This window comes from Anolis sagrei, chromosome 3 (assembly GCF_037176765.1).
Source record: "Anolis sagrei isolate rAnoSag1 chromosome 3, rAnoSag1.mat, whole genome shotgun sequence".
NCBI classification, from domain to species: domain Eukaryota; kingdom Metazoa; phylum Chordata; class Lepidosauria; order Squamata; family Dactyloidae; genus Anolis; species Anolis sagrei.
The window spans coordinates 75,164,359-75,181,795 of record NC_090023.1 but is presented as its reverse complement, the minus strand read 5'-3'; the positions used below and the strand labels follow the sequence as shown (position 1 = coordinate 75,181,795).

General features: G+C 40.6%; 1 protein-coding gene across 3 annotated transcripts in view; it reads right to left on the bottom strand.

The window, feature by feature from the left end:
* Positions 1-9,925: 9,925 nt before the first annotated feature.
* The window catches only part of PDE9A (phosphodiesterase 9A), a 107,208-nt gene continuing 99,696 nt past the window's right edge, over positions 9,926-17,437 (bottom strand). For all 3 annotated transcript variants that reach the window (XM_060770274.2, XM_060770275.2, XM_060770276.2), the window contains one exon: positions 9,926-15,611. The gene's annotated coding sequence lies outside the window, so the exon portion shown is untranslated. The remainder of the gene's footprint in view (positions 15,612-17,437) is intronic.

Below are 17,437 nucleotides of genomic sequence, written 5' to 3'. Positions count from 1 at the left end.
TGTAAACACTGCAAGTTCTTGCTAACAGTAAATGTGTGGCTTTTTACTGTTGCAAAAGATTTTCATGATTCCAACATTGAGCTAAGGAGACCTCATTTGTTTTCGGGACACACAGGGAGGAATGTGATTGGGGTCTGCTGTGCATCATGAGATGGAGAATGGCAGGCCCCATCTTTACGGCAAAATGGAGAAAAATGTCCCATGTGAAAAGGTCCCTAGTCTCCCTACCATATGATTTCTTCAGTGTTTGAGCTGAAAAACCTGCTGATGTTCCAAATAAAACTGCTATCATCAGTGAACAGGATTGTTGCTCAAAAAGATGGTATTGTGCCGTATTAAGGCTGAAAGTTCAGTACAAGTAGATTAATTTTCCCTTTTACTTTTTCACCAAGCAATTCCAGATTCAAGTTATACTGAATACCATACTTTAATAGGTCCTCAAATTCCAATTTAATAAACTTTGTTGACCATCTGTGGCCTTGCCTTGATGTCGCACTCGGCTGATTTTTTGCTCTTTCTAGTTATGATGGTCTCTACTTCTATTGCAGCAATCACTTTGCGGATGCAATTACACACCCACATCATGTGTGACAAGCTGCCCGATCTTTTGCGACAGGAATAAAGGAGTTGCTGCTTTTCTCTTCCCTTTTCTTCTTCATGATCTTTCCATTTTTAAACCAGCACGGCCCTGAGATTACAACCAACCAGGGGAACATAGGTTTAGTAAACATCTGTTTTGGCATTTGGTCCTGATGTGGCTGTGGCTGTCACAAGTCACCTGAGACTATTCTAATGCAAAAAGGACAGTTGAAATAGATTTGATATTAATTACATTGTAATTGCTTTTAAGCAATTTGCTTTGATGTGTTTATGCATAAGGCATATATTAGTCTGATCTTCAGAGGCACTTCAGTCATATCTCTGGTTCTGCAGCTGCAGTTTAGTGCACAGCTAGCAGGACAAATGCCTATGATTAATTGCAGGTTAATTGCCCTTGTGTGTGTGTATTTATGAATCTATATCTGTATTTGTCTCCAATGCAGCTTCAACCTCTTAGAAGCCTTCTCATTTTAAAAAAGACCTTGGATCACAGTATACCAACGTCACACTTACAGCCACAGTTACACATTTCATCATGCATACTCAACAGCCAAAGGTGCAGTCTCAGTTAATTCTCTGCCATTCCAGTTTTTCTGCTGCTTTTAGTCATCATTTCACTTCTTGCAAACTGAGTGAAAATGTAGTTTGCACTAATTAAATCAACAAGAGGGAGCAGAGAGGAGAGAAATCCTTTTCTTCCCAGTAAGTTCTAGCAAAAGCAAACTGCTGCCATCTATCCTAGTTTGTTTGTTCTTTCTCATTAATACATTTTGACATCTTGACCACACTCTGACATTGCTTGGCCATACACGTCCTGATTATCATTTATGAAGTGCTAGAAATGATGAAGATATGCCATGGTCAGCAATAAGAAAGAAGTGGCAGACAGTGCAAAAGGAGCTGAAATAAAATAAATAAAGAGGAAAGGGGGCTTGCAGACCAGATTTCAGTCCTCATGGCCCACTGGTGGTCCGCAGCCCACAAGTTAAGAACCACTGTCTTAGAGACCGGGAGAAATAATAATAATAATAATAATAATAATAATAATAATCTTTATTTATACCCTGCCACCATCTCCCCTGTGGGGACTCAGAGCGGGTTACATGGGGCCAAGCCTGGACAACATATTACAGCAATAAAATCAAAACATAAACAACAAATAACAACAACATCATCAAAATTACATTAAAAAATTAATGCACCTAATCAACAAAGGTGCAGCGGAAGAGCATGCAAATAATGGATGTCTAAGTAGATGGTATGATCTTCAATGTACTGGAACATTTTCAGTGTCTTTCTCAAACTACTTGCATATTTGTTGCTAGTACTTAGCTTTTTTGTACTTTGAAACCATTGTTCCTAGTGACTTATCAGCAGCAATTGTTTACTATTAGTTGACATTCTGCTACAGGTATTTCCTTGGATGTGCTGATTTTCCTGCTTCTTGGCAGGGAGTTGGCCTGGATGGCTTAAGAGGTCTCTTCCAACTCTATGACTGCATGATTCTACAACTTTTCTTCAAGCCATATATCAGTGTGCATTAATGTTCACATAGTCAACTCAACTACTCATTAGTCCTTTATCTTTAGCAGTCGACCAATTGTTCGTCTCCCATGAGCCTCTACATCTGTATCAGTTGACATGTTGGCCCTCCTAACATCATCATCATCTTCTAGATTTGGAAACTTGATGTACCTGTCTTCACAGACCATTAGATAGAGTCGAAGAATGAAAAATAGGAGGAGACCACATGGACCAGCTAGACCAAAGCCCTGCCATGCAGAAAAAGATTTGGGGAAAATAAATGCATTTCAAATCTGTAACAGGATGTAGGCTAAGATTCTCTTTTACTCATGTAGTCATACAATAGATGCACGTTACAATTTAACGTAAGTCCATTCAAAAAGTACAGGGGATTAACTCTCAGAGAATTGTGTCTCCACACCCATATGTGACTAGCTGAATGGATCTATCCCCCACTTCTAATTTCTTTTATTATTCTTAATCCAGTGTTGCTGTGAGGTATTGTAGGAAATTCAAAGGATATCTGGATCCTGAATCGAAATGCTACATGTTTTATTATTGTGATGAATGTGCTTTTAGTGGGTTGTCTAATGACTTGCTTAATGGTTTCTTTTTAAAATTATTTTTTGTTCAGTAATACAGAAAGAAAAAATGAAAGAAAATAAAAACAATACAAGAATAACAGTTGTTCATAATATATAAAACTAAACTACTACAACTAACAAAACTATATCTGAGACAGTCATGCTAATATAAAACATACCCACTAAAAACTCATTCTACACAAAATGTTCTATGAACCTTACAATCATTGCCTGTTGACTTTTACTTCCTGCTCCCTTTAGATAACACTGTATGTCTACACTTCTATTTTTAATAACATTCCTCTAATCCATAAATCCAATCGTTGAGGTATGCCCCCAACTATTGCGACAATTTTTTTTATTATTTAATGGTTTCTAAACATTTGTATCAGAGTTATCTGGAAAGTAAAGTTACAAGATTTTTTAAAAATACAAAGAATGAATTTATTTTAATAAAACTTACATGGATTGTAGCATAGGTATTACATTATTTTTCCACATAATCACCATTCAGTTCAATATATTTTGTCATCCGTGGGTTGAGTTTTTGATGCCTATATCATAGAAACTTCCTTCCACCTTTTTCAGCCAGTTTGTCATTTTGATTTTCACCTCATTGTCATTGGAAAAGTGTTTTTCACCAAAGTGTTCCTTCAATGTAGTAACCAGATGATAGTCACTGGGTGTGAGATCAGGGCTGTGAGAGGAGAGGCTTAAAACATCCCAAACAAATGAAGTCAACAACTCTTGTGTTGCATGAGCAGTGTGCGGATGCGCATTGTCAGAAAGGAGACAGATGACTATACTGAAAATAGATACAAAGATAAGTAATTGGACTTAGCTTACAATCAAGAAATATAAAAATGGATTTGTACAAATACAGACAAAAAGAGACAATACGGGCAGAATTAGAAGGAAGTCCTTTTCTTCATTTTCTTTTTCTTTTTTTTCTTTTCTTTTTTTTCTTTTTAAAGTTTTTTTTGGGGGGGAACCTGGACTTTTATACTCGTTCTCTTTATATCTCTTTCTATAATTTCCTACTTTTCTGTCTTCTTAAAAATATTCACCCACTTTCCATGTAATCTCATATTATTTCAATAAAATGTTTTTTAAAAAAGGAAGGAGATAGACTCCCGAGTCAGCATCCCACGATGTTTGTTTTGGATGGCTCTGTGAAGTTTCTTCATGGTCTCACAATCTATTCCATACCCATTTTGTCACATGCTATCTTGACATTAGGTCCTCTCTATAAACTGAAATGATCTCATGATAAATTGCAGCGGTGTGCATGTCCTTAGCATTTAGGTAGCATATTACAGTGCGACCTTTGCACTTGGAGGGAAAGGAATGAGGACGCTCATCTCTAACTGATGACTGGCACTGATGAGCTACTGATGACTGGCACTGCTTGTTCGTTTCTGCTGGATACCAACTTTCTCCGTGAAAATTCCCCATGAGAGCTACGTGCCTTGTAACCTTAATTTCCCAATAACCCTCGTACAATATATTATTTTAGCAAGTTTGTTTTAACTTATATTGATCAAGATCCTACATCATTTCTGAATAGTGTAAATGCCCACCAGTGGAGTTACTTTGCTTAGTCCTTGTAATGTGCACCAATGTAATGCAGCAAATGTAATTCCATGGTCAATATGCAGCGCTGACAACATATTGTGGAACTATAATGCACAAAGTTAATGCATAGAGACAGTGTGCCTTACCTTGTACTCTGTGTGTTTTAATCCACTGTTGCATGCACAACGGACCCACTCATGCATCTCTGTTTATGCTGCTATCAGCTGGACACATACATTGTGCACTGTCCTAAAAGAAAACAACTCTGCATGTGTAGTACAACTTAACCCATATGCCACTAAAAGGATAGTTGTTGTAAGCTAATTTTGCTGGAGAGAAATGCCAAAGATGAACTCAATATGTAAAAAAGCAACAATACATAAATCCAGAAGTCCTATTCCATTGGAAATGTATTTAACCAATCAATTTCATCATAGATCTGATTTAGAGATGTAGATTTGGCTGTCAATAGCCTGCGGGATGCTCTATTTATTCCAAATGTCCAGCTACAATCTTTTCATCAAGTAAGGTCCAAAGAATGTGGTAACAAGCTGACAGGTTGTCAGCTCAGGCCACTCAACTGTATGATATAATTCAGACTAATAAGCTTTCTCATTTGGAAAGCAAATCAGAATTCTTATAGTCTGAGAGCTACATTATTATGTTTTTTAAAAATCATAATGGGGAGTCAAAAAGGAGAAAATGTTAATGGCCTCTTCATGCTGCTATGCTACTCTGAATGATTTTAATGCCATTTTAATATACTACGTGATGGCTAGTTGACACTGCTGTGTCTAAGAGCATTAATGGGGGGAACTGCAATTAAGTTATTTATTCAGCCATCAGTAGTCACTTCTTTTTCCTTGCTCCATTCCATTAAGGAAAAGGTCAACCAATTCCCAAGAGACCATGGTAATATTTGGGAGCCATAGCAAATGAGATCAGTTGTAATAGGCTTCTATTATTCCTAAATATGCACAGTTGTCTTTTGGTCAACTTGAAAATGTTTTTTTCTGTTTCTTGCTTACTGTAAAAGCACACTATAGTATGATTTTATTTCTTCCTGTGCTCTATGTAGTACTACTAGTAATGACCGGAATCCTGTTGGTTAGTCCCAAATAGAACAAACCCATTCAATGGACTGTTGAATGTTAAGTCAACACATAGGTCAATGCCATTGATTCAGTGGATCTACTACTTTAGGAAGTAGGGCTGTGCAAAAAGTTGTTTGTGCATCATATATTTTATCTATTATGTAAGATACGACACAATTTTCAAACCGTGAGTGGCACCCACACAAAAAACTTAAGATTCAAAGCACTGATTTTTTAAGAAGAGTTATGTAAGTCTCGTAAGTGGTTCCAGGTCTCCGTTGTGAGCGCCACTTCTCCCCACAAAAGGGCTGGGTTTGGTTCCTCCAAAGGGCCCCAAGGAAGACAGTGAGACCAGAGAGGAGGGATACATATGCATCTCAACCTGTAAAATTACAATCTGGGTATCTCAGTATAATAGTCCACAATTAGCCAGCCGGAAGAAAGCAGAGTGATGTAAGTAGTGGTGGAGAAGCAGTCAATTATAGGAACATCTCCATTGATACCACAATGCAACTTGGAATCGGTTTTGCTTCACAGGTGATTAGATTGCCATGCCTGAATTTGGCTTGAGATCAAGAATATGGGCCCTTTTAGACATACCTAAAACCCTCACCAAAACAGGTTAAAGTAACCTGCTTTGGTGAGGGTTCTAAGTCCCCACCCCAAACCCTGAATTTTCACTCAGGGGTGACTACATACTAGTCCCCTCCAGCAGCCCTGAATTTAGCTCCTAAAACTTATTGAAAAAGGTCCCTGGCAACCATGAAGCCTCTCCTCGCATCGTCCTGAGGAAATGGGAAGGGTGAGATGGGAAGGGTGCCAGTCCCCACCCCACCCCGTCTCCTTAGGTGTCATTTCATCCACTCAAGATGACTTGAGGAGTGGCTTCATGGCTGACAGGGACCATTCTCAGTAAATTTTAGGAACTAAGTTACCTTATGGTGAATTTGTCCTATTGTATTTTATGCTTAGGCGCATGAATTTTGTCATTTTGATGTGCTGTGTCCCCCTTAGTGCTATTATTCCCTGTTCTCCCCTGGCCAGTAATTGCCCATGTGAAGGAGGAGGCATGCAGCAGGTTAAATGTGAACTTTGGGAGAGAGTTCACTTAATGTGCAAAGTTGATAGAAAATTCAAATCCCTGGAAACCCTCTAACCAGGCATGTAGCCAGAGGAGGGGGGCTTGGGAGGCTTCAGCCCCCCCCCCCCCGATATTCTCATGGTGGTCCATGAGAAGGCCTTATTGGTGCATTATTTAAACTTATGTTTATTCATATCATGATCTGATCACCATACTCAATATATCCCATAAGCTGGGGGTATTGGGGTAACGATACAAAAGGTTTGCTAGGGTAGACCCTCTTTCGCTCAGACTCAGCCCCCCCCCCCCGAATCAAACTCAGCCCCCCCCCCCCCAAATCAAAATCCTGGCTACGGGCCTGCCTCTAACATTGACTTATATAGATGTAAGTTGGATTTATAATCACAGGATGTTTGCCAACATCTGGAGGACCTCAAGATTCTCAGTCTTAATTTATGGTGGCAATATCTAAAATTTAAATAAACACAATGTATTTAGCGAAGGGAAAACAAACACACATGTGCATATGCATCAAAGTGATACAATTGGTACAATTGGTACAATTGTGTAGTAAAATTGTTCCTTATATTAAAATAGCAAAATTGAAGTTTGCCTTTTAGAATATTTTGGCATATTTTCAAGCCATGAGTGGGTGTATTCACAGATAAATACGTCAACCAGCAGTGCAGTTGTGTTGGAAGATCCCTCTTTTACTTGATCTCTGAGATTAGCCATTCAGATGGCAGAAGGGGCACATTGGGGGGCACATATGTGGGGAGCAGGGGACCATTTCCATACTACAGTGTCCCCTCACTTATTTTGGTGATTCCATTCCAAGACCACCCGTGATAAGTGAAAATCCGTGAAGTAGGGAGAGCATATTAATTTTATACATATTTATACATTATTTTATATATTATTTTCTCACCTGTGCTTCCTTACCTGCCTCCTGGCCCATCCCAAGGGGGGTTGCCTCCCTCCCTGACCTCCACAGACCCCGGCAGAGACTCCAGTCATGCAGGCAGCAGCAGGTCAGGGAGGCAAGCCTTCCCCACTGCACCTCAGGCCGCCGCACTTCTGGGTTCTGTGGAGGCCAGGGAGGCAGGCCTCCCCCCCCCCCATGCCTCAGGCAGCCGCACTTCCAGGGTCCCTGGCCTCCACTGGACGAAAATATTTTATTTTATATTAATATTTTCAAAAACTCGCGAAACAGCGAGTCCGCTAAAGCAAACCGCAAAGTAGCAAGGGAACACTGTATTTCCTATGGGTCTCCTTCACCTTTACCCTCCCAAACCCAAATACCTTTTCATTTTCATCTGCTTGTCAAAAGGCCAATGGGGTATTGGGGAGTAATAAGGGCTTCTGAAGTAATGGCTGGGAGTGGTGGAGGAGTGGGATTATTTTAATACATTTGTATGCATTTAAGGTCCTTTCTTTCTTGGTTTAGGGGCAAAAAGTGAATGAGTCTGCACTGTAAATCCCAAAAGAAAGATAGCAAGATTTTTGTAGCACAGAAAATAATATTTCAAAGCTGTGCTAGGGCCAAGCAAATTATTTTGACACCTGAGGCAGAAAAATCCCATAAGAACCTCTCTACTTCTTTCCAACAGTGAAAATGCTGCAATAATAAATAATAAGTAATCTAATTTTTTTGGCCTTTTCACAATAGCCAATTTTTACTGCCTGGGGCAATCATTTCACTCTGGCTAACAGGATGCAGCCAGAGAGCTCTATAATGGCACCAAATGCTAGTAGCTGTTTAAACAAATGTACACTGAGCAGAGAGGAAACTAATCTTTAGACTCATTCCAGAAATGTTCTGCAGATAGCTCAAAGGCAGACTGGAGTCCAAAAGGAAACGCTGCCCAGAATGCTTCTTTGCATCTCCACAGTAGGGCTAAAGGCAACCAAACTCTCATTCCACCCATATGTTTCAAGGGGGAACCTGAATATTGTAAATATGAGGCTTGCAGGAAATTGGTTGAGGACATAAATAACATTAAATCCCTGCTAACTGCAAAAGAGTAATCACTGGCGCTGAACGCTTTTCCAATAACATGTTTTTTTAAAAAAATGCAGTTCCTTGGAGTATGGCCAAACTTTCTATCAGTGTCTCATTCCCAAGCACTGCAAATGCTTTCAGGAGCTTGGAAGCCTCTATTCACTGGAGACTTGCTATTTGTACAGTTCCTCCGGCATTCGTAGGCTGCCTGGCTCTCAGCCATTTTAAGAGATTTAGGTCAGTTCGATGAACTCTGCCTGAGTTTACAAGTCATCCTGCTGCTGTGGAGTTGGGAGTGGGGAGATCTATGGAGATTTAGGTTTTGTTTGTGAAAGGCTATTTTGAGGAATAAATGGCTTTTTAAAAAAGTCACCTTCTAAAATACCTGCAAATGTAGGCTCACGAGGCACTTTCAAAATGACACAATTAAGCCTATGTGGGAATTATTATTTCATAAATGGATTTAAATATTCAGGACTTAGAATTGCTCCATTTTGTAATGCCTATGGGTGCATCTACACTAGAACTCACACAGTTTGGCACCACTTAGGTACCATGATTCAAAGCTATGACACCACAGGATTTGTAGTTTGGTGAGATTACAGCACTTTTTGTCAAGGAAGGTTAAAGACCTTGTAAAAAAAATTCTAAAGCTTTCATGATTCCATAACATTTTGCCATAGCACTTAATGTGGTCAAACTCCACTAATTCTACAGTGTGTGCATCCAGTATATTCACCACCAAAGGTCTGCTATTACATTACTATGCCAATGTATACATCATCACAATATACTAATATAAATTTGTACCACTGCTGCTACTTAGCTAAGTATACATATCGTTATGTTACATATTGGACTCCAGTTTATAATTCTACTTTAAAGTTGCAGATTAGGGAGGGATGTTCACAAGACAACAAAGTCCATAGGATGTGGCCATGGCAGTTAAAGTGGACTCATAGTGTTAAAATTGTGACATGTGAAAAGGGCCCCTAGTCAAAATATAACTAAATACTCAGTGTGGCTCCTGGCTGTTAAGGTATATTTGGGGGTTTCCCCAGGAGACATTATTTAGTTACACATTTATAACTAATCAGACAATGTAGAGCAGTGGTTCCCAACCTTTTTTGACCAGGGACCACTTTGACTAGGAACCACTCTCCAACATTAGTACCAAAAGGGTTACGAATCAGTATTTGATCACCTTTAGATTTGGTTTTGTTATTTGGGGTGCTGATTCAGAAAATTGCATTGGATAGACCACATCAGCTCTAGTTTCTGATACAGAACATGTTGTTGTTGTTATATCTGCATATTGGAAAAGTAACAACTACTCTCCCAGACAAGGAAGCAATATAATGCACAAAAGAGAGATAATTCAGTGTGATAAGCTGCAGCTTCAGCATCTACCCTGAATTAGGATTCATGAACATGTGACAAATACAAACACAAACACCAGCAACACTGAAGACAATATAGGGTTTATTTTAGTTTCATTAAAAAAAGAAATTACAACTTGGTTTAGTGAACAGGTGCTTTCAAACAGCATATAACACAAAAGGTTTGCTGGTTGCCTGCTTCCGCACAGGTGCAAATTTGGAACAATGCTTAGGTGATCAGTTATTGATAGAGATCGTTGTATGGTTCTGGAACATTTCACATTCCACCTTTATAGCATTACAATGCTACTTTTAATACCCCAAAAAACTCTGGGATTTGTTGAAGTGCTAGATCTTTGTCTGAAAACTCTACAGCCTTTGACAATACATTAAATTCTAAATAGTTCTCCGTAAGCTCCAAATCCCAGGATTCCATAGGATGGAATCACAGCAGTTGAAATAGAATAATGGGGCTGTAATTGTGTAGTGTATATTAATGTGTCCACACTGTGCATCAACAGTGAAATACTTCTGACAGTGTTTTTGATAAACAGAAGTTGATAAAAAAGGATACAGCAATGAATATTCCATGAAAAAAAACATAATGGAGAGCTACCTCTAAGAAAAATATACATATTGACACAGTGAAATACAAAAATGAAGATGTGCTGTTCCAAAATGTCTTGCTGCACAATTAAGGTGATGAGAGTATTATTCAGTGCTTAGTGAGCCAAGAATTAGTCATTGAGGTTCTCTGGTGAGGGAAGCCTGAGTTAAGCAAGTTCTTTCCTGTTTTGCATGGAAGAGAAGTCTGAATACCCACCTACTTCCTTTTTAAACACAGAACCACACAATACAGGCAGCCGCTCTGCAGCTTGCAGGCATATGGCTTGGGTACATGTGCCCTTCAAAGAGAGACATGAGCTTTCTTGTAGTACTTTCCTTATGTACCGCTCTATATTTATAACCCAATAAAGAACAATCTAAAAGAAATCCATACAAAAATTACAGTACATTCTCAGTTTAAATCCCTCATATATTATTGGTGCATACAGGTAGTGGGAAATATTTACTTCTTCCAAGCCATCGGGTTGAAATGTAAGGCACTGTGGAAGTCAGCACATACATTTTTGAGTAACATTAGATATGGGGAGATGGTTCCAGCCAGAGAGCCCTCCTCTCTTTTATCCTCCCTTCTTGCAGGGCACTGCTTCCACTTACATCTGCTCTGACGTGTCATGATTGAGGGTGGCTGAGAAGTGTCTGGCTATATTCCTATAGTTTGATGCAAGAGCAAAGGCATCCTAAAATAACTCTGAAATCTTCTGGAGGTTATATCTGGCGATCAAGATACAAGCGGGAACTGGATAGATAGATGTCCCCTATCCTTTTCAGGTTACTGCATGACCATGATGGAGGACTGGAGTCTTAAGGACTGAAGCTGGGTCCATGAAAGAGGTGGTGGATTCTTCCCTCCTCAGTAGCCATAAAAAGACACATGCCACGATTATACTAACACATATTACAAGTGGGATGCAATGTAACATATGGAAAGGGTTTCCTGCTAGTTGCATTTTATGTGTCCTTCTGGATACTTAACACAAACAGAGGATGAAAACCTCTTCAGTTACAGTGGAGCTCCATATCAGGAATCCATTGTTTTGCTAACGTGTGTTTGCTTCATATATTCCTGCTGATCTGATTCATCTGCTGAGTTGGAACCTCTGTATGATAGTCCTCAAATTTATGTTTTATAGTGGTCTCTTCTCTCAAACTCTTTCTAAGACTGTGGCTCTCAACCTGTGGGTACCAAGATGTTTTGGCCTTCAACTCCCAGAAATCCTAACAGCTGGTAAACTGGCTGGAATTTCTGGGAGTTCTAGGCCAAAACACCTAAGGAACCACAGATTGAGAACCACTGTTCTAAGGCCTTTGTATTCTGTTAGTCATATTTTTTTACTGCTGCCTAGTGTAACTCTCCCCTTTAAGGGTTTGGTATCTATTACAGATCATCTTTCTCCAACTTAAGAATAATTTTACAGAGTTTGGCTTATTTCCATTTAGAGTTTAACTGGATGCTACAGAAGGCACATATGATCAACAACTGCAGCAATGCTTATAACCTTTGAATCACACTCAAATAATGATGTCTAAACTTTGAGAGAGCTCTTCAGCCATGAGGAATTATGTACACCAAATGTGCAAATTTTCAGTCTTGTCTTATGTCTATGGACCTGAACCCAGATACTTGGGTTCCACTTTGTCATGGCCCTATCTTATAGCATCCTGGGATTTACAGTTTATTATTTATTATTATTATTATTATTAACTTTATTTGTACCCCGCTAGCATCTCCCGAAGGACTCGATGCGGCTTACACAGGCCGAAGCCACAAACACAATACAAAAGAAAACATATCACAGCAATAAACAAAGCAAATCAAAACAATTAAGCAAAATAAACAACAATGACATACATCAAGACACTATTAAAACTGGTTCGGCCGGCGCAATGGGGTACAGGGTTAAAAGTGCTGATATGGCAGGAGGAACGTAGGATTAAAGTGTGGTGTGCAGCAACATTTGTTGTGCTAAAGTGCTTCCAGGACTTGGGATGGGGATTCCTAGTTTGGGAAGGCACAACGGAACAGCCAAGTTTTTAAATTCCTTTTGAAAACGGCTAGAGTGGGGGCCTGTCTGAGATCTTTTGGGAGGGCGTTCCAAAGTCTGGGGGCCGCCACGGAAAAGGCCCTGTCACGCGTCCCCACCAAGCGCGCTTGCGACGTGGGTGGGATCACGAGCAGGGCCTCTCCGGATGACCGTAGCGAGCGTGTGGGTTCGTAGATGGAGATGCGGTCACGCAGGTAGGGTGGTCCCAAACCGTTCAGGGCTTTGTAGGTGAGCACCTGCACCTTGAATTGGGCTCGGAAGATGAATGGCAGCCAGTGGAGCTCCTTAAACAGAGGGGTAGACCTCTCTTGATAATGAGCCCCGGTTAGCATCCTGGCTGCTGCACGTTGGACCAATTGCAGTTTCCGGGCCGTCTTCAAGGGTAGCCCCACGTAGAGCGCATTGCAGTAATCCATTCTAGAGGTGACCAAGGCGTGGACCACCCCGGCCAGATCAGCCTTCACGAGGTATGGTCGCAGTTGGCGCACAAGTCTCAGTTGCGCAAAGGCCCTCCCGGATACCGCCGACACCTGAGCTTCAAGTGTAAGCGAGGAATCCAAGAGGACGCCCAAACTGCGGACCTGTGGCTTCAGGGGGAGTGTAACCCCGTCCAACACAGGTAACCACCCTATACCCCGATTCGGTTTACGATCGACCAGGAGGACCTCTGTCTTGTCGGGATTGATCTTCAGCCTGTTCCTCCTCATCCAGATCGACACAGCGGCCAGGCACTCACCTAGCACCTGAGAAGCCTCCTTGGAATTAGGTGGAAAGGAGTAGTAGAGTTGTGTGTCATCTGCGTAGAGATGGCACCCAACTCCAAAACCCCGGATGACCTCTCCCAGCGGTTTCATGTAGATGTTAAAAAGCATGGGAGACAAAATAGAGCCTTGCGGGACCCCACAGGTCAAAGGCCAGGGGTCAGAGCAGGCCTCTCCCAGCTTCACCATCTGAGTTCGTGCCTCCAGGAAGGACTGGAGCCACGACAGAACCGTGCCCCCAAGGCCCATCCCGGAGAGACGACCCAGAAGGATACCATGATCGATGGTATCGAAAGCCGCTGAGATGTCCAAGAGAACCAGCAGAGTCACACTCCCCCTGTCCAGCTCTCTGCGGAGGTCATCCACCAAGGCGACCAAGGCTGTCTCGGTGCCATGGCCAGGCCTGAAACCAGACTGTGACTGATCTAGGTAGTTGGTATCGTCTAGGAAACCCTGAAGCTGAGAGGCGACCACCCTCTCCAGCACCTTTCCCAAAAAGGGGAGGTTGGAGATCGGCCTGTAATTATTCAACACCGGTTTAGGGAGGTACACTAGGATTTCTCAGTCACATACCTCCCACACACTACAATCCCCAGGATTCTGTAGGGTGGAATAATGACAGTTAAAGTGGAAGCATGACATTTCCAAGGTCTCCCTATATCTTAGAGGTACATCATGTGGAACTTGGTGACAACAGCCCATGCCATTTCAACTGGCTGTTTACATTGCTCCAAATCTTCATTGCTTGGTGCTGAAAGTAGAATAATTATGTGACTTCAATTTATGATGACCACATCTCAGCAGGAAGAGTCAATGCAATATACTGGTTTGAGCATTGGACAAAAACTCTGGAGACTAGGGTTCGATTTCCTGCTTTGCCATGGAAGCCTACTGAGTGGGTTTGGCAAATGACACACTTTCAGTCCTAGAAAACTCCATGATAGGCCTTAAGTTTGCCAAAAGTTGGAAATGACTTGAAGACACACAACAACAACACATCCGAGCAAGATTTATGGAGAGAGGGGTTTGGCATTGCCTTATTCAAGACTTGGCTGTTTGGTTGTGCATTTAAGTAATCAGATCTAATTTGCCAAATAGTCACTGTTGAATGTTTTTATGTTGAATGTTTTTATATTGTGTAAATGCTATTTTAGATTGTAAGTTGCTCAGAGCACCTTGGTGGAGAGCGACTAATTAAGAAATAAAGTGAAGTGAAGTTATTGTTATGCTGAGAGACTATTACCTGCCCAAGACCAAGCAATGGATTTCCAGGGCTGAGACGAGATTCAAACCTGGAGTCAACCCACTATATCACACCGAGAAAATGTTAGCATTGCTCTAAACAACCCTACTCATACATGAAGGATGGTCAACTTGTTCAGTGTATGCTCATGGATTGAAAATACTAAGTTGCCATCGTATGAAGTTCATTGAGTTCCTTACTGTCTACTCTAGCTCACACTAAATTTCTAAGGCTGCAGTCAATGTACATTGTCAGCTTTCATGGCATCCACTGACTAGACTTGCTTAGACGTGGTAACAGACTGCTTTATATGCTTCATAAAGGGTCCTTTGAACATTTTCTCAATGCTTAGGGTCATGTCTTCTGAAGGAGCACCAGTGGCCTCAGTTACCACCCTCAATAGAAGGGTAGTATTTATTAAAATGTGACTGGCATCAGGCCTATGAAAGGAGGATAATCTGAGACTGGCATCAGGCCCATGAAAGGAGGATAATCTGAGACTTTGGTATTCTGCTTCTGATTTCTTTCTCAAAAATGTTTTACTGCAAACAGCTGATAACAAGTAAAGGTAAAATATTATTTCCTCTTAGATTGCTCGTAATAGCATTTTGGTAAAATTCTTCAACGAAGTAACAGAAGGCATAAATTAGGGCAAAATGTGGATCCTATACAGACATAACGAGACTGATTTTTGTTATCTGAAACGGTACACAATCCTATCTATCAACGTTTCTACAACAATTCTCTTAAAATATACAAATGCTGTCTTCCCATATATATTTCCATGAAACCACAAGTAGCTGTTTTCAAAACACACACATATATAAAAGCTACAAAACAGAATAAGTGTAGCAGTCTTTTTGGTATAAGAATATATTATTTAGAAGACGACTTTTAAAAGTAAAAATATTGTACAACAGCAGAGGTTCCTTATCATTTGTGTCCATAAGGATAAATGCTAGTCTTTAGAAAAGGAACCCGAAAAAGTGCTTGTGGTAGTGTCAGCTGTTCAGTCTTGTCCTTTGTCCATGCTATGAAATCCCATGACAGTTCGACGGACTTGGCAAACCTCTAAAGGAGCTTTGTGTCTGTTATAATGCTGGAATTAAAATACAAACATCATTAGACCCAAAGAATGAGTTCTCATCCACCCAGAATTTTTGGCAGGGATCAGATGTGCTGATTCAGCACACCTGTAAGTCACATACACAGCAAATATGCTAATCCCCATCTGTCTACGTAGCAGACCAGGAAAATAGTGATTGGAGCAGGTAGAAAAATGGTTTAATGCTCTTTAAACAGTTAGAGAAAATAGCATCTGTTCTTTGGAACACTTCTGGTTTCTTCGTATTTTTTAAAAATTAAAGCCCTATGCTGACAGTAGATGAGTCATATTTGTGTATACATGCAATGGAAGCAAATCAGAGCTTTTAAAATGGTGAAGGTTGGCTTTCTAAGTGAAAAGAGGATAATCTAGAATTTTGCATATGCTGATCAACACCATTATCACTAATTGAGCTAAATGAATAATATTGGACACAAGGCGATGACACTTTTAGACCTCACTAACCACTTCATCACACTGAAGCTCAGAAGTGTTTAGTAGAGAAGAGCTCAGTCCGACTCAATTTTGAAATCAAACAGACGATTTCCCTATCTTCATCACACTGTTAAATCTATCTGTGTGCCTCAGTATTCTTTCAACATTATTTCAGTACAGTTCTCATCATACTGCAGAGCATTGGCCCCACCCACCATCCCTCCTCCATTGATTTCATTGTGGGGAAAAACCGCCTCTCTTTGAAATGTCAACTGTTACCTTCAACCACAAGAAGCCCTGATTGGCAGACATATCACGGAAAAAAGGGGAGAGAATGGAAAGATCTAGAAGGGCTATTTTTTAAAAAGAAATTTTTCTAGCAAAGTATAAAATTCGGAGAGTAAAAGGTAATGGTGTAGATTGTCCTAACAAGGGTATTTTGGCTCATCCCATAATTTCTCCTTCCACAAATTGGGTAACCCTAAACCTGAGAGCAACGAATGCCATCACATTATACATTTGGCAAAACATCTGGATGATTGAGGAAAATCCATTGCCACACCTTCTCCTGATACATTTGAAAAAAATGCTGCCCCCTACATTTAAAAAACTCAAAGAATACTGTACTCTACACTTTAACCAAAACGAATGTGATGAACACAGTGGGTTACCGGATTTTAAGTATAGGGCTCAGTGGAATTTAACTAATGTGATGAACTGGTTTGATCTGAAACCTTTGTTAAGAAATCTTTTAATGCTTTGTGAAAATGACTACTGGATGCTAGTCACACTGTAGTCACATGCCTATCCCATAGAAATCACTACAAACAACATTAATGACTTAACTAGGTGGGTTCCAGTTATATCCATGGAAGATGTCTCACTTTCACAGAATTTGTTCCTTTAACACAAAATATTTCATGCTGCCACTCATTATTGATTTCATAGTCTGTAACTAGCGGGCCAGAAATTCATTCTAACATTTTATTCCCATTGGTTTTTAGGGGTTCAAAAATAATAGGATGTCTTGTAATTAAGTCAGCTGAATTTTCTTTCTTCACTTAGGCCACAGCTACTCAAAGTGATGATCCATGGACTAGTGGCAGTCTGTGAACTAATGGCTGCCAGACCCACTGCGAATTTCCAGGAAAGAGGGTCATAGAATTATAGAATCATAGAATAATAGAGTTGGAAGAGACCTCATGGGCCATCCAGTCCAACCCCCTGCCAAGAAGCAGGAAACTTGCATTCAAAGCACCCCCAACAGATGACCATCCAGGCTCTGATTAAAAGCTTCCAAAGAAGGAGCCTCCACCACACTCCGGGGCAGAGAGTTCCACTGCTGAACAGCTCTCACAGTCAGAAAGTTCTTCCTCATGTCCTAG